General features: G+C 38.4%; 1 pseudogene across 1 annotated transcript; it reads left to right on the top strand.

The window, feature by feature from the left end:
• Positions 1 to 15,311: 15,311 nt before the first annotated feature.
• On the top strand, positions 15,312 to 16,442 carry LOC100603250 (annotated as a pseudogene). The gene is made up of 2 exons (XR_178469.3): positions 15,312 to 15,564; positions 15,740 to 16,442. The product of XR_178469.3 is annotated as an acidic leucine-rich nuclear phosphoprotein 32 family member B pseudogene (transcript).
• The last annotated feature ends 9,436 nt before the right edge of the window (positions 16,443 to 25,878 follow it).

The raw sequence follows: 25,878 nt of genomic DNA, 5'->3' as shown, positions 1-25,878 counted from the left end.
ACTCTTAAGAAAACCAGACTCTGCTGTTGTCAACATTATTGAAACAAAACATTATTTTCTGGAGAGGGGAGGGACACCAGTTACTGTAGGACCACCGGAGGCTTGATGCTGATTGAATGCATTCAGTAATTTACCTGTATTTAGTGTCTAGTAAGACATGACTGAAATGGAAGACAGGAGCCTTCGCTCCCTTCAGCAAAGCCAGTCTAAAAGAAAAGATAGCTCATGAAAACTAATTACTTCAGGAAGACTGTGAAAAGTGCAATTAAAGATGTGCTGATGGGCTGGCATGGTCCTCAAGCCTATAATCCAGCACTTTGGGAAGCCGAGGCAGGAGGATCACTTGAGCCCAGGAGTTCTAGACCAGCCTGGGCAACATAGTGAGACCCCATCTCCACTTAAAAAAAAAAAAAAATATATATATATATATATATATGCTGATGAAGGGCCATGGAGTTGAAGGATCCTTTCTGCCTTGAGGAACTGTGAGAATGGGAATTGGATGGCCTTTGAGTCATGGGAGAGGGGCTGCTTTGGTGCTGAACTGGGAAGAATTTGAACTGGCAGGCTGAAGTGTAGAATGAAAATAGGAACATTCCCACATACTGGTGAATCCACCAGCTCTGTCAATACATCACCACATTCGAGGATACTTCTGAAGGACACATAGGACAAAGCAGTTAGATCAGATAGTATACCACTAACTGCATTTGATAAATTCAGAAACGGAGACTCAAAGAAGCTAGCAGTCGAAATTCAAACTGCTAAAAGTTGCTCAAAGAGAGGACTCAATCCAAACTTTCCGACTCCAAAGTCGTGTTTGTTTGTTTTTCCTTTTAAGTATTTTTCATATTCCCCATAAAATCAAGAATAAAACAAAGCAGCTCTAGTCTCTACATTTTTAACAAGGTTCTAATGATTGGGTCATTCAGTAAATACTTACACTGATACAGATTTGCTCCCACCTACTTCCTTGGTGCTATTTTTGACAAGTATATTACATTTTAATATATAAATAGACCCAATAATGCAATTATACATAGTGTTTTATACAATTGCTTTAAATCACTTAGGAGAAGAAATATCTTTATTGATAGTGCTCCATGGTATTTTTCTATGAATACAAATTACTGCTTGGTGTTGTTTTCAACCTGAATTAACTTCCTTTCATATTTCTTATAAATCAGGTCTGCTAGCAACACATTCTCTTGGTTTTTGCTTACCTTAATTTTTGTAAGATGCTTTTTCTGGGTACATGATTCTTGGTTGATAGTGGTTTTTTCTTTCTTTCAATATTTTAAATATGCTATCCTACTACCTCTGGACTCCCTTATTTCTTTTTCTTCCAAGACAGAGTCTCACTCTATCAACCCAGCTGGAGTGCAGTGGCACAATCTCGACTCACTGCAACCTCTGCCTCCCAGGTTCAAGCAATTCTCATGCCTCAGCCTCCCAAGTACGTGGGACTAAAGGCATGTGCCACCATGCCTGGGTAATTTTTGTATTTTTAGTAGAGATGGGGTTTTACCAGGTTGGCCAGGCTGGTCTTGAACTCCTGACCTCAAGTGATCAGCCCTCCTCAGCCTTCCAAAGTGCTGGGATTACAGGCATGAGCCACCGTGCCCAGCCATGGCCTCTATTATTTCTGATGAGAAATCAGCTATTAATCTTATTTTGCTTCCCTTACACATACTCTTGCTGCTTCCAAGATTTTTTTTTGTCTTTGTCTTTTAACATTTTAACTAGATATATTTGGATATTGATCTCTTTTCTTTTATCCTGCTTGAGCTGCCTGAATATGTAAATTAATGCTCTTTTCATCAAATTTGAGGAATTTTCAGGCCTTATTGTTTGGAATATTTTTTCTGATCCTTTGTCTCTCTTCTGTCTTTATGAAACTCCCATCATGTGTATATTAATGCACTTACTGATATCCTACATTCCTCCAAGATGCTATTTGTTTTTCTTCATTTTTTTCTCTCTGTTCTTCAGACTGCATAATTTCTATTGATTTATCTTCAAGTTTGCAAATTTTTGTTTTGCCGGCTCAAACTTACTGCTGTATTCCACTAGTGAATTTTTTATTTTGGTTATGGTACTTTTCAACTACAGAATTTACATTTGGTTATATTTTATAATTTCTCTCTATTGATATTTTATATTTCATAATGAAACGCTATCATCATACCTTCCTTTAATTCTTTAATCATGGTATCCCTTAGTTTTTTTTTAACATATTTATAATGGCTGCTTTGAAGTCTTTGTCTGCTAAGTCCAACATCTGGGCTCTGTCAAAGGCAGTTTCTGTGGACTTTTTTGTTTGTTTGTTTTTTATCTTCTTTCTGTCTGTGGGTCACAGTTTTCTGTTTCTTTGCAGGTCTCATGATTTTTTGTTGAAAACTAGACATTTTAGATACAGGAATACATCATTTTATTGCAATTCACTTTATTGCACTTTGCAGATACTGATTTTGTTTTACAAGTTGAAGGTTTTTGGCAAGTCTGCATCAAGCAAGTCTGTTGGAGCCATTTTTCCAACAGCATGTGCTCACTTGATGTCTCCATGTCACCTTTTGGTAATGCTCAAGATATTTCAAACTTTCTTATTATTATATCTATTATGGTGATCTGGGATCAGTGATTTTTGATGTTGCCATTGTAATTGTTTGGGGCACCATGAACCATGGCCATATAAGATAGCAAATCTAATCAATAAATGTTATGTGTTCTGATTGCTCCACCTACCAGCCATGTCCCCATCTCTCTCCCTCTCCTCAGGCCTTCCCAGTCCCTGAGACACAACGATATATAAATTAGAACAATTAATAACCCTAAAATGGCCACTAAGTGTTCAAGTGTTCAAGTGAAAGGAAGGGCCAAATGTCTGTCTCTTTTTTATTTTTGTTTTTGTTTTTTTTTTGAGATGGAGTCTCACTCTGTTGCCCAGGCTGGAGTGCAGTGGCACGATCTTGGCTCACTGCAACCTCCACCTCCAGGTTCAAGCGATTCTCCTGCCTCAGCCTCCCAAGTAGCTGAGACTACAGGTGCATGCCACCACACCCAGCTAATTTTTTGTATTTTTAGTAGAGAGGGAGTTTCACCATGTTAGCCAGGATGGTCTCACTCTCCTGACCTTGTGATCCACCTGCCTTGGCCTCCCAAAGTGCTGGGATTACAGGCATGAGCCATGTCTGTCTCTTAAATAAAAAAGCTAGATATGATTAAACTGAGTGAGAAAAACATGTCAAAAGCCAAGATAGGCTGAAAGCTGGGCCTCTTGCATAAAGCAGTTAGCTAAGTTGTGAATGCAAAGGAGAAGTTCTTGAAGGAAATTAAAAGTGCTACTCCAATGAAAACACAAATGATAAGAAAGTAAAACAGCCTTTGCTGATATGAAAAAAGTTTTAGTGGTCTAGATAAAAGGTCAGACGAGCCACCACATTCCTTTGAGCCAAAGCCTAATCCAGAACAAGGCTCTAATTATTTTCAAGTCTATAAAGACTGAGAGAAGCGAAGAAGCTATAGAAGAAAAGCTAGCCAAGGTCGGTTCAAGGAAAGAAGGTTTAAGGAATAAGCCATCTTCATAACATAAAACTGCAAAGTGAAGCAGCAAGTGCTGATGTAAAGGCTGCAGCAAGTTATCCAGAGGATCTGGCTAAGATCATTGATGAAGGTGGCTGCACTGAACAACAGATTTTCAATATAGGCAAAAAAAAAAAAGCCTTACATTAGAAGACGTCATCTAGGACTTTCACAGAGAAAAAAGGTAATGCCTGATTTTCCACGTAGGCAAAAAAGGCCTTACATTAGAAGACGTCATCTAGGACTTTCACGGAGAAAAAAGTTAATAGCTGATTTTCAATGTAGGCAAAAAAGCCTTACGTTAGATGTCATCTAGGACTTTCATAGAGAAAAAAGTTAATGCTTGCCTTCAAAGCTTCAGAGAACAGGATGATTATCTTGTTAGTGGCTAATGCAGCCCATGCTCATTTACTATTCTGAAAATCCTAGGTGATATGGTTTGGCTGTGTCCCCACCCAAATCTCATCTCAAATTGTAGTTCCCATAATTCCCACATGTTGTGGGAGGGACCCAGTGGCAGATATTTGAATCACGGGGGTGGTTTTCCCCATACTGTTCTCATGGTAGTGAATAAGTCTCATGAGATCTAATGGTTTTTTAAGAGGTTTCCCCTCTACTTTAGCTCTTTTCTCTCTTGTCTGCCACCATGTGAGATGTGCCTTTCACCTTCCACCATGACTGTGAGGCCTCCCCAGCCATGTGGAACTGTGAGTCCATTAACCTCTTTTTCTTTATAAATCACCCAGTCTCAGGTATGTCTTTATCAGCAGCATGAAAACAGAGTAATACACTAGGTCCCTTAAGAATTATGCTAAATCTACTTTTCCTGTGCTCCATAACTGGAAGAAGAAAGCCTAGATGACAGCACATCTGTTTGCAGCTTCGTTCACTGACTATTTTAAGCCCACTGTTGAGACCTACTGCTTAGAAAAAAAAAAGATTTCTTTCAAAATATTACTGTTTATTGACAATGCACCTAGTCACCCAAGAGCTCTGATGGAGATGTACAAGGAGATTAATATTGTTTTCATGATTGCTAACATAATATCCATTCTGCAGCCCATGGATCAAGAAGTAATTTCAACTTTCAAGTCTTATTATTTAAGAAATGCTTTTTTATTTTTTTCTTGAGACAGAGTCCTGCTCTGTTGTCGAGGCTGGAGTGCAGTGGCATGATTTTGGCTCACCTCTGCCTCCCAGGTTCAAGCGATTCTCCTGCCAAAGTGCTGGGATTACAGGTGTAAGCCACCACACCCAGCCAAGAAATACATTTTTAAGGCCATAGCTGCCAAAGATAGTGATTTCTCTGATGAATCTGGGTGAAGTAAATTGAAAACTTTCTGGAAAGGATTTGCCATTCTAGATGCCATTAAGAACATTTGTGATTCATGGGAGGAGGTCAAAATATCAACATTACTGAGAGTTTGGAAGAAATTGATTTCAATCCTCATGGATGACTTTGAGGAGTTCAATATTTTAATGGAGGATGTAATTGCAGATGTCACAGATATAACAAGAAAACTAGAATTAAAAATGGAGCCTGAAGATGTGACAGTGTTGCTGCAGTCTTGAGGAGGAGTTGCTGCTTATGGATGAACAAGTAAAGTGGTTCCTGGAGGTGGAATCCTGGTGAAGATACTATGAACATTGCTGAAATGACAACAAAGGATTTAGACTATTACATAAACTTATTTGATAAGGCAGCAGCAAGGCTGGAGAAGATTGACTCCAATTTCAGAAGAAGTTCTACTATGGGTGAAATGCTATCAAACATCATCACATGCTACAGAGAAATTTTTCATGTATGAAAATTGTCAGAATTAAAACAGAGCCACTAATGTTAAGATAATTCTGACAAATACAGCTGGGAAAGGCCATAAAGAGAGGGTTCTCACACTTATATGCCTGATAACGAAAAGATTCTATAAAAACCACAGCCTTACACAAAGATCATTACCACCTTATACAAAAAATACTTCTACAAGGCCATCTACCCAACACTTGCCTATCCAACCTTGGATTGGTGTCACCTTGTTATTGATCTTTGTGACCAAGGAAAATTATTTAAAAACAACTATATAGTCCTAATCTTTTCCTTTAAAAACCTTTATCTTTCTTTACCTCCCTGGATACACACATAGTTTACTATGGCATGCATAGTCCCCCTGCAATGCTCTGTCCCCAGATAAGTATCTTTTCTTTTAAAGAGCCTCTCTCTATTTGTTATTTAGGGTGACATATATGGTGTCAAAAGTGGAATCGGAAAAAGATCAGTCTTGGGAAGGATCAGTGATTCTTGGAACCAGTGTGCGGTACTCACTTCAATCCTTTGGGCTCTGCTTCCATAGTTCATCTTTTCTGCCCTGGCGAGTTTTCTCTCAGGTTGAGCCCCTCTTCTTTTGGTAGAGGCTTTTTAAATATTATTTGGGATCTGGTTTAGATAAGCCCACCTTAATAAAAAAAAAAAACATACATCATTCTTGGGATGAAAAAAAGACTTTTTGTCTTTTCTGATACGTTCTTTCTGGTATAAAGACAAATGTTTTTTTCCAGATTGAGTACTCTTGGTTTCCACAGAATTTACATTCTGTCTCTGAGGCATATCTTCTGGTAAATTTACTTTTGGCCTAGCTTGCATACCTAGTTTAATATTTTGTGTGATCTGCACGCCTAGGTTAAAATGTTTGTGAGCATTCTTATCTGGGTTTTTTTGCTTTTGTTTGACTTTTTCCCTTACTTGTTTCTGAAAATCTTCTGAGAGTAAAAGTAAACACTCTGGATGGTGGGTGCAGGATGGCTAATTAAAAGCCACAGGGCAATCACCCTCATCTAAAACACTGGTCTCAATTCCTGATGTTCTCTGACATGATTTTTGGATTTTCCTTGCTCTTGAGAGATTAATAAGAAAAAAATGGGATTCACAAACATTAAGACATGCCAGGTTTTCTGAGACTCCAGCCAGCTACATATTATGGCCTGCTCTTGTGTACATTTTCAAACTGATAGGCAAATTCCATCAAGGAAAATTCAGAGTTCAAATGGTCTTTACTCAAAAAACCTGCAACTATAGAGTTAAACTGGAGAGTCTTACATGTTCTCTATCTCTCTATTTTTTTCTACCTACTTTGAATTTGCTGACTTTTCCACTGGTGTTAAGATAAAACTCATCACTTACGGCATTCAAGCAAAGATTTTTAAAAGTCTTTAAGAACTTTCAAATTGATGGTTTTGCAAATTCCAATAGTTCCATGGTAACCAACAACCCTGATATCTTTTAGGAATGTAAAATAGGTTTGCCTAACAATTGTGTGCAATGATAAAATACTTAACTGACAAATTAATAATCTAAAGTGAAAAGAAATAGATAAATATTTCTAAAAATTAGGCTCTCAGATCAAACAGGTCAAAATCTTGAGCTCAGAGCAATAACGTAAGGTATCTCTGTCCAGCATAAAAATTTTACCTTTTGGCTACACTGAGGCCAAAAGGAAAAAGCTGAGAAAAAGAGAAAAATAAACTGCTAAAATTCTTCCCAGCCCACATTTGTTAATTAAGTAAACCAGATCAGCAAATAGATTTGTTACTTGTTCAAGGCTACCTGGAGATTTAATTTTTCTTATACAATTCAGCCAATCCTAGATAAAATGTAAATATTGAAACTTTAAACTTGAACTCATTTGAAGCTAAAAAAAATAAGATGAAGGAAGTTTTTCAAAATCAAACTGACATGGAAACTGCTTTCCCCAAAATTTTGATCTTCAGCCTTCATTCAATTACCTATCACGGCAAATAAAGTTTAGCAATGTGAACAAATCTCAATTTTGTTAGAAATATAATTTGGATCTCACTTTCTTTTATACACCAGTGAGTTGGCCGGGCATGGTGGCTCACGCCTGTAATCCCAGGACTTTGGGAGGCTGAGCTGGGTGGATCATCTGAGATCAGGAGTTTGAAACCAGCCTGCCAACATGGTGAAACCCCAGCTCTACTAAAAATACAAAACTTAGCTGGGCATGGTGATGCACATCTGTAATCCCAGCTACTCCGGAGGCTGAGGCAGGAGAATCACTTGAACCCGGGAGATGGAGGTTGCAGTGAGCTGAGATTGTGCCACTGCACTCCAGCCTGGGCAACAGAGCGAGACTCCATCTAAAAACAAAAACAAAAACAAACAAACAAACAAACAAACAAAACAATGAGTTGTAATACTATCTCATGACTATAATACTAAAATGAAAGCTATAAGATTTTTATTTGAGTGTGTATATGTGTTTAGATGTGTTATGGATATGTACATTTATCATGTTGTATGCTGTGTTTACATAGTAAAATCTGATGTCGTTGGTCAGAAATCCTCTAAGGATAAATGAGTACTCATATAAAATATAATATGTATACAGCCATTAACCCAGATACCTTTTAGTTCACATGACTAAAGTAACTCTTTAGTAAATAAACTGGTTTTTAAATTACTGATAAAATAAAAATAAAAATGTCTTCAAAATTGTCAGTATGCATTTTTGCTTAAGTTTACTGGTCAGTTTTATATTGTCTTTGCTAGATGTTTTAAGGAATCAAGGTTTGACACAAAGGTTACAAAACTATAAATCCAGCCTAAAACAGAATTATCTGTTTGGGTAATTTCCTGACAAATAAGACTTCAATATTGCCAGTTTAATGAAAACAGATGTATCTGCTGATACATTTTGCTGAATATTTACCAGCAACATATTCATATATTTAACTTTAAGCTTTGTACTTAAATACCTAAGACAGGCTATTAAAATGATTAATAGGGAAATAACTTGAAATGGTGATGGGCTTTGTCTACTTTTCGGTTCTCATAAGTAGTCTAGGTAAACTGTTTTTAAAAAAATCAAGTAAATGTAAATCAAATAAATGCTTATAAATGAACTTTTTATGGTTTTTTTTTTTTTACTTTTCTTTTAAATAAACTTTTTCTGTAATTGGAAATCTTAAAGTTGTGTTATGTTAAATTAAATAATAGATACTCTGGTATCTATGCCTGGGTGATTTCCAAATAAAAAGAAAATTTTAACTGAAACAAATTGCCAAACACAAATATAAGCTTGTTCTTGGCTTCTTAAGTTTTATAGAAAGACTAAAGTATATGAGTCTATTAATATACATTAAAAATTATGTTATGCACAATCAGAAATGATAAGGGGAATATTACCACTGACCCCACAGAAATACAAACAACCATCAAGAATATTATAAACAGCTCTATGCACATAAACTAGAAAATCTGGAAGAAGTGGATAAATTCTTGGACACATACACCCTCCCAAGACTCAACCAGGAAGAAACTGAATCTCTGAATAGACCAATAATGAGTTCTGAAATTGAGGCAGTAATTAGCCTTTGAACCAAAAAAAGCCCAGGAGCAGATGGATTCACATCTGAATTCTACCAGAGGTACAAAGAAGAGCTGGTACCATTTCTACGGAAACTATTCCAAAAAATTAGAAAGGAGGGACTCCTTCCTAACTCATTCTATGAGGCCAGCATCACCTTGATACCAAAACCTGGCAGAAATAAAACAAAAAAAGAAAACATCATGCCAGTATCCTTGGTGAACATTGACACAAAAATCCTCAACAAAATACTGACAAACTGAATCCAGCAACACATCAAAAGGCTTATCTACCATGATCAAGGAGGCTTCATCCCCAGGATGTAATGTTGGTTCAACATATGCAAATCAGTAAGTGTGATTCATCACATAAACAGAACTAAAGACAAAAACCACACGATTATCTCAATAGATGTAGAAAAAGCTTTCAATAAAATTCAATATCCCTGGTATTGAAGGAACATAACTTAAAATAATAAGAGCCATATATGACAAACCCACAGCCAATATCATACTGAATGGGGAATACTGGAAACCTTCCTCTTGAAAACGGGCACAAGACAAGGATGTCCCCTCTCACCACTGCTCTTCAACATAGTATTGGAAGTTCTGGCCAGGGCAATCAGGCAAGAGAAAGAAATAAAAAGCATTCAAATAGGAAGAAAGAAAGTCAAACTATCCCTGTTTGTAGATGACATAATCCTACATCTAGAAAACCCCATCATCTCAGCCCAAAACCCTCTTAAGCTTATAATCAACTTCAGCAAAGTCTCAGGATACAAAATCGATGTGCAAAAATTGCTAGCATTCCTATATACCAACAACAGTCAACCTGAGAGCCAAAAATCAAGAAGACAGTCTCATTCACAATTGCCACAAAAAGAATAAAATACTTACGAATACAGCTAACAAGAGAAGTGAAGGATCTCGACAAGGAGAACTGTAAACCACTGCTCAAAAAAATCAGAGATGACACAACAAATGGAAAAACATTCTATGCTCATGGGTAAGAAGAATCAATGTCATCAAAATGGCCATACTGCCTAAAGCAGTTTATAGATTCAGTGTTATTCCCATTAAACTACCATTGACATTCTTCATAGAACTAGAAAAAAACTATTTTAAAATTCATATGAAACCAAAACAGAGCCTGAATAGCCAAGGCAATCCTAGGCACAAAGAACAAAGCTGGAGGCATCACACTACCCAACTTCAAACTATTCTACAAGGCTACAGTGACCAAAACAGCATGATACTGGTACAAAAACAGACACATGGACCAATGGAACAGAAGAGAGAACCCAGAAATAAGACTGTACACCTACAACTATCTGATCTTCAACAAACCTGACAAAAACAAGCAATGGGGGATGCCCATTTAATAAATTATGCTGGGATAACTAACTGGCTAGCCATATGCAGAAGATTGAAACTGGACCCCTTCCTCACACAATATACAAAAATTAACTCAAGATGGATTAAAGACTTAAATGTAAAACCCAAAACTATAAAAACCCTAGAAGAAAAATGAGGTAATACCATTCATGACATTGGCATGGGCAAAGATTTCATGATGAAGATGCCAAAAGCAATTGCAACAAAAGTAAAAATTGACAAATGGGATCTAACTAAACTAAAAAGCTCTGCACAGCAAAAGAAACAATCAACAGAGTAAACAGACAACCTATGGAATGGGGAAAATATTTTGCAAACTATGCATCCAAGAAAGGTCTAATATCCAGCATCTATAAGGAACTTAATCAAGAACTTACAAGAAAAAACAAACAACCCCATTAAAAAGTGGGCAAAAGACATGAGCAGACACTTATCAAAAGAAGATATACAACAGGCCAACAATCATATGAAAAAAATCAACATCGGCCAGGCATGGTGGCTCATACCTGTAATCCCAGCACTTTGGGAGGCAGAGGTGGGCGGATCACGAGGCCAGGAGTTTGAGACCAGCCTGGTCAACACAGTGAAACCCTGTCTCTATTAAAAATACAAAAAAATTAGCCGGGTGAGGTGGCGGGTGCCTGTGGTCCCAGCTACTCGGGAGGCTGAGGCAGAAGAATGGTGTGAACCCGGGAGGCAGAGTTTGCAGTAAGCTGAGATCGCGCCACTGCACTCCAGCCTGGGCGACAGAGCAAGACTCTGTCTCAAAAAAAAAAAAAAAAATACAAAAAATAGCTGGGTATGGTGGTGCGTGCCTGTAATCCCAGCTACAAGGGAGGCTAAGGCAGGTGAGTTGCTTGAACCTGGCAGGCAGAGGTTGTAGTGAGCCGAGATCATACCACTGCACTCCAGCCTGGGCAACAAGAGTGAAATTCCATCTAAAAAAAGAAAGAAAGAAAGAAAAAAAAATCAACATCACTGATCATTAGAGAAATGCAAATCAACACCACAATGAGATACCATCTCATACCAGTCAGAATGGCTACTACTAAAAAGTCAAAAAATAGCAGATGCTGGTGAGGTTGTAGAGAAAAAGGAATGCTTTTATACTGTTGGTGGGAGTGTAAACTAGTTCAACCATTGTGGAAGGTAGTGTGGCCATTCCTCAAAGACCTAAAGACAGAAATACCATTTGACCCAGCAATCCCATTACTGGGTACACTCAAAGGAATAGAAATCATTCTATTATAAAGACACATGCACGTGTATGTTCATTACAGCACTATTCACAATAGCAAAGACATGGAATCAACTTAAGTGCCCATCAGTGATAGACTGGATAAAGAAAAGGTGGTACATACACACAATGGAATACTATGCAGCCACAAAAAGAATGAGATCATGTCCTCTGCAGGGACATGGTGGAGCTGGAGGCCACTATCCTTAGCAAACTAATGCAGGAACAGAAAACCAAATACCACATGTTCTCACTTATAAGCGGGAGCTAAATGATGAGAACACATGGACACATAGAAGGGAATAACACACGCTGGGGCCTCTCAAAAGGTGTAGGTGGCAGGAGGGAGAGGATCAGGAAAAATAACTAATGGATACTAGGCTTAATACCTGGGTGATGAAACAGTCTGCACAACAAACCCCCATGACACATGTTTACCTATGTAACAAACCTGCACATCCTGCACATGTACCCCTGAACTTAAAAGTTAAAAAAATTATGTTATGGGGAAACATATTTCTAAAACTTATAAAATAGTTTTAATCTCTAAAATACTGATATGTAACAGAGAAGTCAAGATTTCTTGCTTCCCAGGTTTTTGCTAAAAATTTAAGGTTGCTAAGAGTTAAACATTCTAATTAATATATATAACTTTGTATTTAAAATATACCAAAAAAGTCAGATGTGTTTTTGATGAAAAAAATTATAAGAAAAGTATACAATATGCTCTTTGTTGAGAAAGAAAGAGTAATTTTGTCTAATTCAGAGGTTATTTGAAGGTTGTTTTAAAATATAGATTTAGGAAGGAAATAGAAATAAAATGGAATCAGCAAGCAGGAGAGAGAAATGTAAAGAAAAGTTAGAAATATGAAAATATGTTTTTGGTAAAAAACATGAAAAAGAAAAGAGAATAATTTTGAATAAGAAAGAATCTTGCATGGTAAATTTTGTCCTAAAGTAAAATAATTGGTTATCTAAGATAGAAGAAGTATAGGAAAATGCAGAAAGCCCAAGTATGTCATCAGTGGTCTGAGTAGGTTGCAGTAAGTTTCATCAAAAATAATGTATAGAAGGAATTGTTTTTGTGATCAAATTGGCTATAATTAGAAGGAAATTATTTAAAAGTTTTTCTAAAGATTGAGTTTGGACCTAAAAAATGCATTAATCCAAAATGTTAAAATGTGGTTCTCCATGTAAAAACAAGATTTTCTTAAAGTATTGATTTGCTCTTAGTAGAACTGCAAGAGGTTTTTATTTTTAATTCTGAAACCTGTTTCTTTAATAGCCATCTTCTAAACTACAGACAGTTTCTATTTCATCCAGATATCTAATTAGTTTATCTAGTTTTAGGTTGGAAAATGCTGTGTTTTTCATTTAGAATGGTAACTTCATTTCTTGAGGTAAAATTTTCCTTTTTAAAACTTCTCAGACTTATATAAGTTCAACTTTTGCTGTACCTCACCGCATATGATTTGTAGGACATACATCATTGCCTTCTGCTCTTTCTTCCCTTGAAAAGGTGTATCTTTTTGCTTGGCTCTGGTGATAACTCTCTCCTTCAACCTTTTTGTCAACTACTGTAACTTGTGTGTGTATGTGGAGACGAGGTCTTACTATGCTGCCAGAGCTGGTCTTGAACTCCTGGCCTCAAGTGATCCTCCGACCTCAGTGTTCCAGAATTCTGGGATTACAGGTGGGAACCACTGGGCCTGGCCAACTGCTGTAACATTTTTTTCAGTTTTAACTCTGTTGTTATGACCTGATGATGACATTTTATTTTGGAGGTCTAGAAAAGCAATGTTTTCCTCCAATATAATTTGATTCCATACTCTTGGCTTTTCTTGATGTGTCTGAATTGTTCTTTGTAACCAGGAAACTTGTCATGCTATTACTAAGAGCCATGCATTCTCCTGGTCAAGGTATTAGTTTTCTTGTTTACGTTCCTTTATAACATAGCTTACAGTCATAATCCAGGGTATACCCTTCATGTGTCTGATTAATTTGAGTTCCAGGTTATCTAAATGGGCTTCACCTAAGGAGGAGCAATCACACTACAGGAGATTTTTCTTTAGCTTTTCGGTAACTTGCCTTAAAAAATATATATTTTTTAAATTTTATGAAGATACTACCTGTATTGTCTTTATTAAGTTTTTTATTATTTAGGAAAACTGGGCTTTAAAGAGGTTAAGGTTTTAATATCCATGCAACTTTCTGTACTGCTTTTGAGCCTTTTATCACTCTGGATAATGAATAACTTATTTTATAGTGACTGGTGATTCTGTTTTTTAAAACTATTTTTATTTTTTTAAATTTTTTGTAAAGACAGGATCTTGCTATGTTGCCCAGGCTGGTGTTGAACTTCTGGCCTCCTGCATTGACCTCCCAAAATGTTGGGATTACAAGCATGAACCACCATGGGGGCTGGGGCCTGTGATTCTGTTTTGATCAACTGTTTTGAACCTTTTAATATCTTTGGCAGGTTTCCCCAGAATCAATATTCTAAATTATCTCTTTCTGACCTAAAATTAACTAGGATTTTCTGGGTGGGCCTCCAGAGAGCCTCAAAAAATGTCTCTCTCATCTTCTAGAGATACTAAATGATTAGACTTAGGTAAATTGTATGGGAAGCATTGCCAAATGGTAAGTGATGCTGGATTTTCTTTCAGTTACAATTACGAGTATGCTATTAATATAACGTTTCAAAAATTATATAACGTTATTAAAATCTGTTAATTTGTTAAAAGCCATAATTTTATCGCTATGTTGAATGTTTTCTAAAGCTGTATTTATGTGGCTATCTTATTAATATGAGTATTCTAACGATAATATAAAATTTATAAAAGATTATAAAAATTTATAAAAGTTCTGATGTGACACTGTCAGTCATGATTCTGGTTGTTATCTGAAAATACTGCATGTAGTAGAAATAAATAAATTTATTTGTCAACTGAGAACTTTCATCAGATTTTAATCATGGTTATTCTAAGTTTTTGTCATCTATAATTATTGTTTTGAATTCTTCTTTAAAAGTATTTGCAATCAGCTATAATCTAAAATTGCTTTTCATGGAAAACACTCTAGCAACAGATATCTGGTAACTTTAACATCAATGGACTCAATAAAAATTTCCAGAGCCCTAATTAAAAAACCAATGGGTTCATAAAACTGCTAATTAACATCAAGCAAAACAAAACAAAATACATGAAACTAAGCAATTGATAAAAATAATGTTCTGTCCCAGCACTTTGGGAGGCCGAGGCAGGCGGATCACGAGGTCAGGAGATCGAGACCATCCTGGCTAACACGGTGAAACCCCGTCTCTACTAAAAATACAAAAAAAAATTAGCCGGGCGAGGTGGCGGGCGCCTGTAGTCCCAGCTACGCGGGAGGCTGAGGCAGAAGAATGGCGTGAACCCCGGGGGGTGCAGCCTGCAGTGAGCCGAGATTGCGCCACTGCACTCCAGCCTGGGTGAAAGAGCGAGACTCCGTCTCAAAAATAATAATAATAATAATAATGTTCTGACGACTATTATTTAAAACCTTATTGGTTCTTTACTTAAATTCCAGATTTCAGGAAATTTTATCTCATAAGCTATCTATAGTTTATAATAATTTGGTAACGTATACAAAAATAGAAGCAATTGCTTCTTCTTCCTACCTGATTCTTCCAAAATTCAGAAACTATTCATGAGTATTTTTATTTATATAAGTTCAATAAAAATGCATTCTCCCTTGGATGGTTTGGGGCGGGCCTCAGCTAGGCTCTGCTGGCGGGCCGTGCAACCTCTGGCCTCGCTAGAGTACCGTTGCGGCCCTCGTGCGGCGCAGCTGCGTGTGCGCTGGTCCGGCCTGGAGGAATCGCCCCTTTGGTCTCCCGGGTTTAGCGCGACTGCCCGCCACCGCAAGCCCCCCCCCCCGCCGCCCCGCGGACTGGCGCGGGGCCAAGTGGCGCTGCGGGTGGACGCCCCCGCGGGTGAGTGGCTTTCCCGCTGAGGGCGGCCCCGCGTGGCCTCCCACCCCGCTCCGGTCCCGCAAGCAGCCGGGTTTCGTGCCCTCAGGTGGCTGTGGTTAACAAGCCGCGAACTTGTGGGAATTCGTCCATCAGGGTTTTACCTGGTGTGCTCGATGTTTTTCAAGTGAGATGTAAGAGTGTTCAAAGACGGTTCGAGAACATGTCTCGGACAACTGCAGATCAAATGACTGGAAAATTGAGAGCTTAACAGCTGAATTTGTGAACTTAAGAGTTCCTCCGTTTAATAAATGTAGGTTTGATTTCAATTTCAAATCTCCCCAAGCTGCCTAAATTGAAAAAGTTTGTACTCCGTGAAAATAGATTCTTTGGAGGTCTGAATATGTTTGCAGAAAAACTTCCAAATCTCATACATTTAAACTTAAGTGGAAAAAAACTGAAAGATATCAGCATCTTGGAACCTTTGAGAAAGTTAGAATGTCTAAAAAGCCTGGACCTCTTTAACTGTGAGGTTATTAACCTGAATGACTACCAAGAGAGTGGCTTCAAGCTCCTGCCCCAGCTGACCTACTTGGATACCTATGACCCAGAGGACCAGGAAGCCCCTGACTCAGATGCCCAGGTGGATGGTGTGGATAAAGAGGAGGAGGATGAAGAAGGAGAAGATGAGAAAGAGGAGGAGAATGAGGATGGTGAAGAAGAGGAGTTGGATGAAGAGGAAGATGAAGACGAAGCTGTAGAAGGGGATGATGACAAAGATGAAGTCAGTGAGGAGGAAGAAGAATTTGGACTTGATGAAGATAGATGAGGATGAAGAGGAGGAAGAAATCGGAAAAGGTGAAAACAGGAAGAGAGAAACAGATGATGAAGACGATGGTTAAGACCCCAGACCACCTGCAGAAACAGAACTGTTCAGTATTGTTTGGACTATTCATGGATTTGGTAGCTGTTTAAAAAAAAAAAAAAAGTAGCTGTGATACAAACCCCAGGACATCCACCCACCCAAAGAGCCAAAGAATAGGTTCTGTGACATTCTGCCTTTCTCCATTTGGTCCCTCTTGGTAATCTACCACCGAGCTTAGGGACTTCACCCCAACAAAATTGTAAGCATTGTTAGCTTTTTGTGTGAGACTCTTGCTGTAGCATGGATAGCTGTGATTGGTGAGTCAACCATCTGTGGCTACCAATTACACTGAGATTGCGACAGCATTTTTACTTTCTGTACAACAAAAAAGCTTTGAAAATAAAATCTTAACATTGAATATATATATGTGTATATTACATATATATGTGTATAATCTCTTCATAAGTATGATACAATTGGAAACATTGGTTATATTACCAAGATTTTGACTAAAATATCATACTTAAGAATGTGTAGAAAATGCCTGGCTTCCAGAGTTCCCAGCCTCACAGTGAGTACAAATTGTCACTTCCTGGCAGGTCCAAGAACCTTAAAACTGTATGTAAAATCTAAAGTGTGCCTTCCTATGGATTCCTAGCCCCAAAAGGTTTTTAAATATGAGATTCCTAAGTGATCAGTGCAGAGAGAAAAAGTTAGTTTTCCAAAAACAACACTATAAGCCATCTGTATTGGATCGCAGCCTTGTGAATTGTTTTCAAGTTCTCATTATCTACCTGTAGACTAGACTAGACCCTGAATTCTCCTAATTTTCTCTAATATTTGGCTACAACTCTCCAACTAAAAACAAAAGTTGCCCTATTCCTAAAACCCTACAAGATGAAACTAGACAAATTTTAAGAAACAAGCCTCATGCTTGGTGTATGAATCACACAAAAAACTCACCAAGTCACCCAATGTCATGACCAGAGATGCTCACACTATAAACCAAGAGAAAGAGTTGACGCTTTCTCACCGTAAACAGCTTTTCCCAAGATGTTGAAACAAGACTCCAGGCCAGGCGCGGTGACTCACGCCTGTAATCCCAGCACTTGGGGAGGCTGAGGCGTGTGGATCACCTGAGGTCAGGAGTTTGACATCAGCCTGACCAACATGGTGAAACCCCGTCTCTACCAAAAATACAAAAAAATTAGCTGGGCATGGTGGCGTGCGCCTGTAGTCCCAGTTACTTGGGAAACTGAGGCAGGAGAATCCCTTGAACCCAGGAGGCGGAGGCTGCAGTGAGCCGAGATTGTGCCACTGCACTCCAGCCTGGGCAACGGAGCAAGAATCCATCTCAAAAAAAATTTTTTTTAATAAAATAAAATTTTTAAAAAAGAAATAAGACTCCATAACATAATGAGACTTTTACCTCCCTTAATGTTACCTTTTTCACCTGGCAAGTGAAATGGTGTAACCGAAATTTCACAGTTAATAGCTGGTGACCTAACAGAACCTACCCTAAGAAATCCTTTAGTAACCACTGGTTAAATAAGAAAATGTCTGTACTGTTGCTAATACTACATGCTGCACCTAGACACATTCTTCTCTGGAAAAGTTCAGATCCAAGTTTACAATATAAGATAACAGGCCACATGGTTACAACAGGTCTCACTTAATTCCCTTTAGTCATTTTATTTATTCAATTAATTGTCTTTAAGCCTAGATTCTGGTTGAGGTGGGAGTATTGCTTGAGCCCAGGAGCTCGCAATCAGCCTGGGCAACATAGCGAAACTCCATCTCTGTTAAATAAATAAATAAATAAATAAAATAACAATTTAATTAGCTAGGCACAGTGGTACCTGCTGTAGTCCCACTTGAGCTTGAGAGATTGAGTTTGCGGTGAGAGGCAATGACTCCATTGCACTCCAGCTGCAGTGACAGAGCGAGCCCTGTCTCAAAACAAATGAAAAACAAAAGCCTAGGTTCTAGCTGAAAACCATTATGCAAACTAGAATTTTGTCATATAATTATTAATTTTACTTTGTATTTTCCCTTTTTAAACTTTGGATCTGTTATTTATTAAATGTTTGCAGAAGTACGAAATAATGCTGGCTCAGCATTTTGACATAACGGCAGAATTGAGCTTAGTAATGGATTCTACTAGACTTGACTTAAAGCCACTTCCTCCAACCTTCCTTGTTGCGCAAACGTAGCTAAAAGGGTTTTGACACTGACTACTAGTCACCAATTACCCCCCTCCACTGCTCCCAGTGTGACACAAGACCAGCCACTGGAACAGGTTCATCCCAGCATCGAGAGACATCAAAACCTAACTACAGGTTGATTGATCAGTGATGCTTTTGGAAAAAGATATTGATCAAAAACGGGAAATGTGAAAGTTATCAGAATCAAAATGGAGTCACTAACGCTACAAAAAAAAAAAAAAAAAAAATTCCCTGACAAGTAGAGCTAGAGAAGGCCATGAAGAAAGCGTTTTCATGCTTGTATGCCTGATAACAAAAAAGACTGCACAAATCACAACCTTGCACAAAAGTCATCACAAACTTATACAAAAAATCCTTCTGCAAAAACAGCTTCCCAACAACTGCCTGTCCCACCTTGAACTGGGCATCACCCTCGTTATTGATCTTTGTAGCCAAGGATAATTGTTTCAAAACAATCATGCAATCCTCATTTTTTAAATTTTAAAAACCCTTGCGCCTGTAATCCCAGCACTTTGGGAGGCCGAGGCGGGCAGATCACAAAGTCAGGAGATAGAGAACATCCTGACCAACATGGTGAAACCCTGTCTCTACTGAAAATACAAAAAATTAGCCAGGTGTGGTGGCAGGCGCCTGTCGTCCCAGCTACTCGGGAGGCTGAGGCAGGAGAGTGACGTGAACCCGGGAGGCAGAGCTTGCAGTGAGCCAAGATGGTGCCACGGCACTCCAGCCTGGGCGACAGAGCAAGACTCCATCTCAAAAAAAAAAAAAAAAAAAAAAAAAAAACCCTTGTCTTCCTCTACCTCCCTGAATATGCACTTAGTTTACTAAGACATGCATATTCCCATTGCAATGTTCTATCCCCAAACATACAACTTTTCTTTCAGAGAGCCTCTCTCTGTTTGTTTAGATTGACATGTGAAAGAAGAGTCAATCAATGTGGCAAACTTCATTGTTGTGTTATTTTAAGAAATTGCCATACCCACCCTAATCAACCCCCACCCTCATCAGTCAGCAGCCATCAACAGCAAGGCAGGATCCTCCACTCTCATAAAGATTACAACTCACTGAAAGCCCAGATGGCTCTAAGCATTTTTTAGCAGTAAACTATTTTTAAATTAAGATATGTACATTTTTTAGACATAAAGCCATTGAACACTTAATAGACCACAGTATGGTGTAAGCATAAATGTTTATATGCACTGGAAAAACAAAAATTTATGTGACTCACTTTAATGCAATATATGCTTTAGTGCAGCAGTCTGGAAACCAACCCGTGTTATCTCTGAGGTATGCCTGTATGTTGTAGCAACTCTGTCTATTGTTTCTCCATGCCCAGGGCTTGTTTTTGTTTGCTTGTTTGCTAGTATATTTGTTTGGCAACTGTGGTATTATAAGAAACATATTCGGTTTTTGTTCTTTGTTCTTAGCACAGAGCTCCTAAAATCCTTGGAATTTCCTGAGTGATGAGAATGTCTTTTGTTATTCATAATAAGCTCCTTTTGATCACACTGAATTTATACTAATAAGGTGACTTAGGGTGGAGCCCTTAGATAGCCTCGTGATGGGACTGGCCACCAGAAGGACCAAGTGATTCGAGAGTAGAGACTTTTAGCTCCACTCACCCACCTCCAAGAAGAAAGGTGAGGGGCTGGAGATTAAGCTCTGAGAGAACTCTTGAACAATAAATGTTGATGTGCTTCTGGGCTGGTGAACACATCAAGGTGCTGGGAAGGTGGCACCCAGAAAAGTCATGGAAGCTCTGCATCCCTTTCCTCACTCCTTACCCTGTGCATCTCTTCCATGTGGCTGTTCCTGAGTTGTATCCTTTATAGTATCCTTCGTAATAAATCAGTAAACACAGAGTGCTTTCCTGGCTCTATAAGTCATTCTAGCAAATAATTGAACTTGAGGAGGGGGTCATGGGAACTCCTGATTTCACAGCCAGAAGTATGGGTGGCCCAGGACTTGCACTTGGCATCTGAAGTGAGGGCAGCCTTGTAAAACCGAACCCTTTTAGCCTGTGAAATCTGACACTAACTCCAGGTAGTTAATGTCAGAATGGAATTTAATTGTTGGACACCCAGTTGGTGTCTGGAGAATCAATAATTGGTTGTTAGTGTTGGAAAACACTGCAGTGACCTTGGCTAGACTATTTTGTTGAAGTCTATTTCCTGGACACTGTGCAGTCTCTGGTGTTACTCATTAGAGGGCACAGCCTTGGGCATGAGCAGAGTCCCTTGATTCCCCAAATGAATCTTAACAAGATAAACAAAGTAACATAAAGAATCATCTCACAACTTACAACGCAGATGGATTTAAAAGCCAGGTGATAATAAAATAATAAACAAATATGCAAGGGATTTTTTAAATTATCTTTTTATTACTTTTTACTCTTTTTATCATAAAATATTCATTTTACATGTGATTATATAGTTTTAAATTTGCATTCCTCAAAAACTCTCAAAGCCAAAATTAAAACGGAAATGCACTCATACATTATTGGATGCTGTGCAATTTACTCAGTATAACTTAGCCATAAATATCCCCTTAAAATCAGGCCAGCACTCCCCTCGCTTTATAAGTATTATTATTTTGACATAGGCTAGCTATATACTAGAAAACTTAATTTGCTATTCTTTTCTTTTTTATGATTTATGTATGTATTTTAGGGTCTCAGGTGCATTAAATTGGATTATGACACACTCTCAGCAGTGGTCCTCTAGTTATTTAGCCAGTTATTTTAAATAATGTAATAAGCACTTGTAAACCCATAACCCCAAAATAAAAGCTAAGATCTTGATAATAATCGACATCTAAGTATAAGAGTCTTTCATTCCCCATGCCTCCCTACCCCCAGCCAAGGTAACCATCTCCTAAAGCCTGTGTTCATTATCCGCTTCTTTTCCTTTTATATAGTTTTATTATACCTATATGTAATCTCAAAATTATACGTTTTAATTTTAAGTTCATAAAGATATAACATGCTCTATGTATTGTTTTCATTATTTGATGAAGCTCTTGGGAAAATTTAATTGGAGCCTTTCATTACTTGTAAAATATCTGGCAGGAAAGAAAAGTGAAAGAAAAACTTGGGAATAATCATTTTTAGAAAAGAGAAGTAGAACAAAATTCAGATGTTAGGAAAGATAAATACAGGCTATTATCTTACTTTCCATAGTTCAGAAAGTTTAAAAGTTCCTGCTGGATGACAAATGTAAGTCATCACAGTGTAGTAAAGAAAAAAAAAAAAAACAGATTGAAGCTCCTTTCACTTGGCTTGTGCAAGTATTTTTGTCTCTGAGCCTCAGCATCTTCGTCATTAAAAACAGATTAAAGATATTACCGGTAACTCTCCGGAAAGTATTTCCAAAATAATCTGCAATATGTTAATAGGTGTGAAAGAGGAAAGGGTTCTATGGTCAAATACATTTGAGAAATGCTGAGTTAAATAGGCTTCTTGATTGCAGGTCTTCTCAGATCCTTGAATTAATGGCCTGCACTATAAATCTACAAAATGGCAATAATCCATACAACACTTCCTAAGCTAATTTCAACATCAAATCCTTTTCTTAAGAATCACCTTTTAAAACTGTTATTTAAGGAACAATGACTCAGAGACTTTTTGAAACTTAAATGACATAATAATAGAAATGATGAATAGGATTTGTACATGCAGATGCAAGAACAGAGGTAAGCACTTTCCAGGCAGAGGAAGGAGGATGAGGCGAAGCACAGAAGCAAGAAAGCAAGGGCCAGGAGGGACACAGGGTGATGAGAGGCAGAGGGGAGATGATGGGAAAGTACCTTCAGGATCGAGGCAAGAGTTGGTGGTTTTCTTCTACGAGTAGTGGAGAGCCCCTGAAACTTTCAGAAGAGGAAATTGACAAGGGACAGAGAGTAGAGCTTTTGGAAGGTTGCTGGGGCTACAGGCCATTGCCTGGATTTAAAGCAGACAGGCCAGGGTAGGGGGTCAGGAAGCCTAGTTAAAGATAGCCCCAGGAGAGGTGATGCTGTGTGCTGAATTAAGCAGTGGCAGTGGGGATAAGGAGGAGGAACTAAATAAGAAAAGAATCAAAAGTGATATTGTCAGATCTTGGAAAAATGACACTGCAATGGGCGAATCCTTTCAATTGTTCATTCGACCCAAACTCACTGTGTGTCAAGCACTGCGCTCAGCCTTCTGGATGCAGTGGGAAATAAGATACTCATGGTCCCTGCCTTTGTGGAGAGTCAGAAGAAGATTGTTTTGAACAAGTAATTACATGTGTAAGGTGTGTTGTCAAAGGGTCAGTACAGGGAGGATTTCTCTGAAAGGAACTCAGCAATGTTTTCCCACTAAATAACAATCCTTTGAAAAAGCAGACAGGATATTGAAAATAATCCAATGTAACAGAACTACATAATCATTTTTTAATAGCTCATCTGATCAAAGGCACATATTCCTATTTTCTACAAAGAACATAGAGTGATGTCTCTACATAGAAAGGGTCTCCTAGTCTTTTTTGTCTCCATCTATTTTTGCCTTCTGCTTCTATCAGACCTCTGGAGGAAAGAATATCACACCAACTATGCACCTTTGCTTCTCCGCAGCCCAGCATGGCCACCAGAGCCCAGCATTCGTCCCCAGGAACAGGACCACGAGCCTAAGGTCTTGCAGCCCCTTTTTAGTGTGCTCGATCATCTGGTGGTCAGTCTCCAGTCCCCTTCCACTGAAGCTGACCACTTGGCTAACATGCCTGCTTATACTATGAAATCCTGAGAGCGGAAGAGATTTCTTACTATTTACATTCTCCACTGGCTTCTGAGGAGGGTGGGCCCTGTTAAAAGGAAACCCTTTTGTAGTTAACACTCTGGTGGGTTTGGGAATGCCAGAGTAGTGTTTAGTCTCAGTCTCTGCCTAAGAGAATGAAAAGAAACTAAGTTTCCCATCTGTGGTGATGCATTCTGCAGAAGCACCCAGAGGCAAGGGTGACCAGGAGAACAGCACCCTCCTGGAAATTCACAGATATCCTGGGGAGGGTTTCGGACTTCCAAGTGGCATAAAGGGGGTGGAGGGAGTGGGGGCTTCAAGTCATTTATTCTAGATATCAAAAAACATAGAGACCTTTAACTGATATTTATGTTATAGGAGGACGCTGTCCTTCAAAATCACGAGACATTTTTTAAACTTTTCCCCCCTTTTAAGCAGGGGAGGCTTCTTTTAAACAAAAGCAAGACAGAATTCAATTACATAAAACAAATATGAGAGGTCTTCAAAAAGTTCATGGAAGACACATCTTATGAAAAAAACTATACATGGATTTAAAATGTTTTTCACCAAAACAAACTCACACTAACTTGTATTGCATGTCTGAACAGGATCTAGTTTGAGGCACTAAAAAGGATAAGACATCAGTTTGCAAAGATCCCGTATCCAAGCTACATGGATTCTGCTAAAATTTAACAAAGAGCAAACATCAAATTTATGGAGAAATTTGGGTGGAAAAATGGTGAAATCATTGATGCTTTATGAAAAGTTTATGGTAATAATGCCCCAAAGAAATCAGCAGTTTAAAAATGAATAATTCATTTTAATAAGGGATGAGGCAATGTTGAAGATGGAGCCTGCAGTGGTAGACCATCCACAACAACTTGGAAGGAAAAATATTATCTTCTTTGTGCCCTGATTAAAGAGAATTGACATTAACAGTAGAAACAATAACCAACATCATAGACATCTCAACTGGTAACTTATACAATTTTTTTTTGGAGATAAGGTCTCTGTCACCTAGGTTGGGGTGCCATGGTGCAATCATAGGTCATCACAGCCTCAAACTCCTGGACTCCAGTGATCCTCCTGCCTCAGCCTCCTGAATAGCTGGGACTACAGGCATACACCACCACACCCGGCTAATTTTTAAATTTTTTGTAGAGACAGGGTCTTACTATGTTGCCCAGGCTGGAGCATATACAATTCTAACTGAAAAAAATCAAAGTTGAACAAACTTTCTACTTGATGGGTGCCAAAACCATTGTGCCCAGCTCAGCTGCAGACAAGAGCACAGCTTTCAATGGAAATTTTAAACAAGGGGAATTAAGATCCTGAAGATTTCTTTGAAGAATTGCAACAGGAGATGAAATATGGCTTTACCAGTATGATCCTGAAGACAAAGCACAATCAAAGCAATGGCTACCAAGAGGTGGAAGTGGCCCAGTCAAAGCAATAGTGGACCAGTCAAGAGCAAAGGTCGTGGCAAGAGTTTTTTGGGATGCTCAAGGCATTTTGCTTGTTGACTTTCTGGAGGACCAAAGAATGATAACATCTGTTCATTGTAAGAGTGTTTTGAGAAAGTTAGCCAGAGCATAAGCAGATAAACACCCAGGAGAGCTTCACTGGAGAGCCCTTCTCCACCATGACAATGCTCCTGCTCACTCCTCTTATCATACGTGGGCAATTTTGTGAGAGTTTCAATGGGAAATCATTAGGCATCCACCTTACAGTCCTGATTTGGCTCCTTCTGACTTCTTTTTGTTTCCGAATCTTGAAAAACTTTTAAAGGACACCCTTTTTTCTTCAGTTAATAATGTAAAAAAGACAGCATTGACATGGTTAAATTCCCAGGAACCTCAATTCTTTACAGCTGGACTAAGTGGCTGGTAATATTGCTTACAAAAGTGTCTTGAATTTGATGGAGGTTATATTAAGAAATAAAGCTTATATTTTTTATTTTTACCTTTTAATTACATTTTCCCAAGAACTTTTGAAGTTGCCTCACAGATTTAAAAAGGGTGGTCTTATGATAGACTCAAAGGGTGAGTTGGGGCCAAAACTTCCACCTTGCGACACCAGAGGGCCCTAAGAATCTGTAGAGCATAGATTGAAAACCAATCTATGGTTTGGCCCTTCTAATTTTATAGCTGAGAAAATAAAAGCCCACAGAGCAGGTCCAAACCCTTGAGGACCACAAGCCCCTCAGGAGGAATAGCAGGGGCTAGAATCAATGTCACTTGACTTTTTGTCCAAGGCCTTTTCTACTTCCTACCCCTTATCTGGCCACAACTGTGGGAACACTCATCTGATTCTCATTGACCCATTCATCTCCTCTTGCTGGTTGGGAAAAAAAAAAAAAATGCTGGCCCTTGTGGCTTCAGAAAAATATAAATAAAAGCATTTCATATATTGAATATAAGTCTCAGAATGCAACAAGAATGAATCTGTTTGGGTCCATTTCTCCTATTTTTCTGCAATTTAAAAGTCAGCAATTATAA

This window comes from Nomascus leucogenys, chromosome 6 (genome assembly GCF_006542625.1).
Source record: "Nomascus leucogenys isolate Asia chromosome 6, Asia_NLE_v1, whole genome shotgun sequence".
In the NCBI taxonomy this organism is placed as follows: Eukaryota; Metazoa; Chordata; class Mammalia; order Primates; family Hylobatidae; genus Nomascus; species Nomascus leucogenys.
This window is presented reverse-complemented; position numbering and strand designations above follow the sequence as displayed.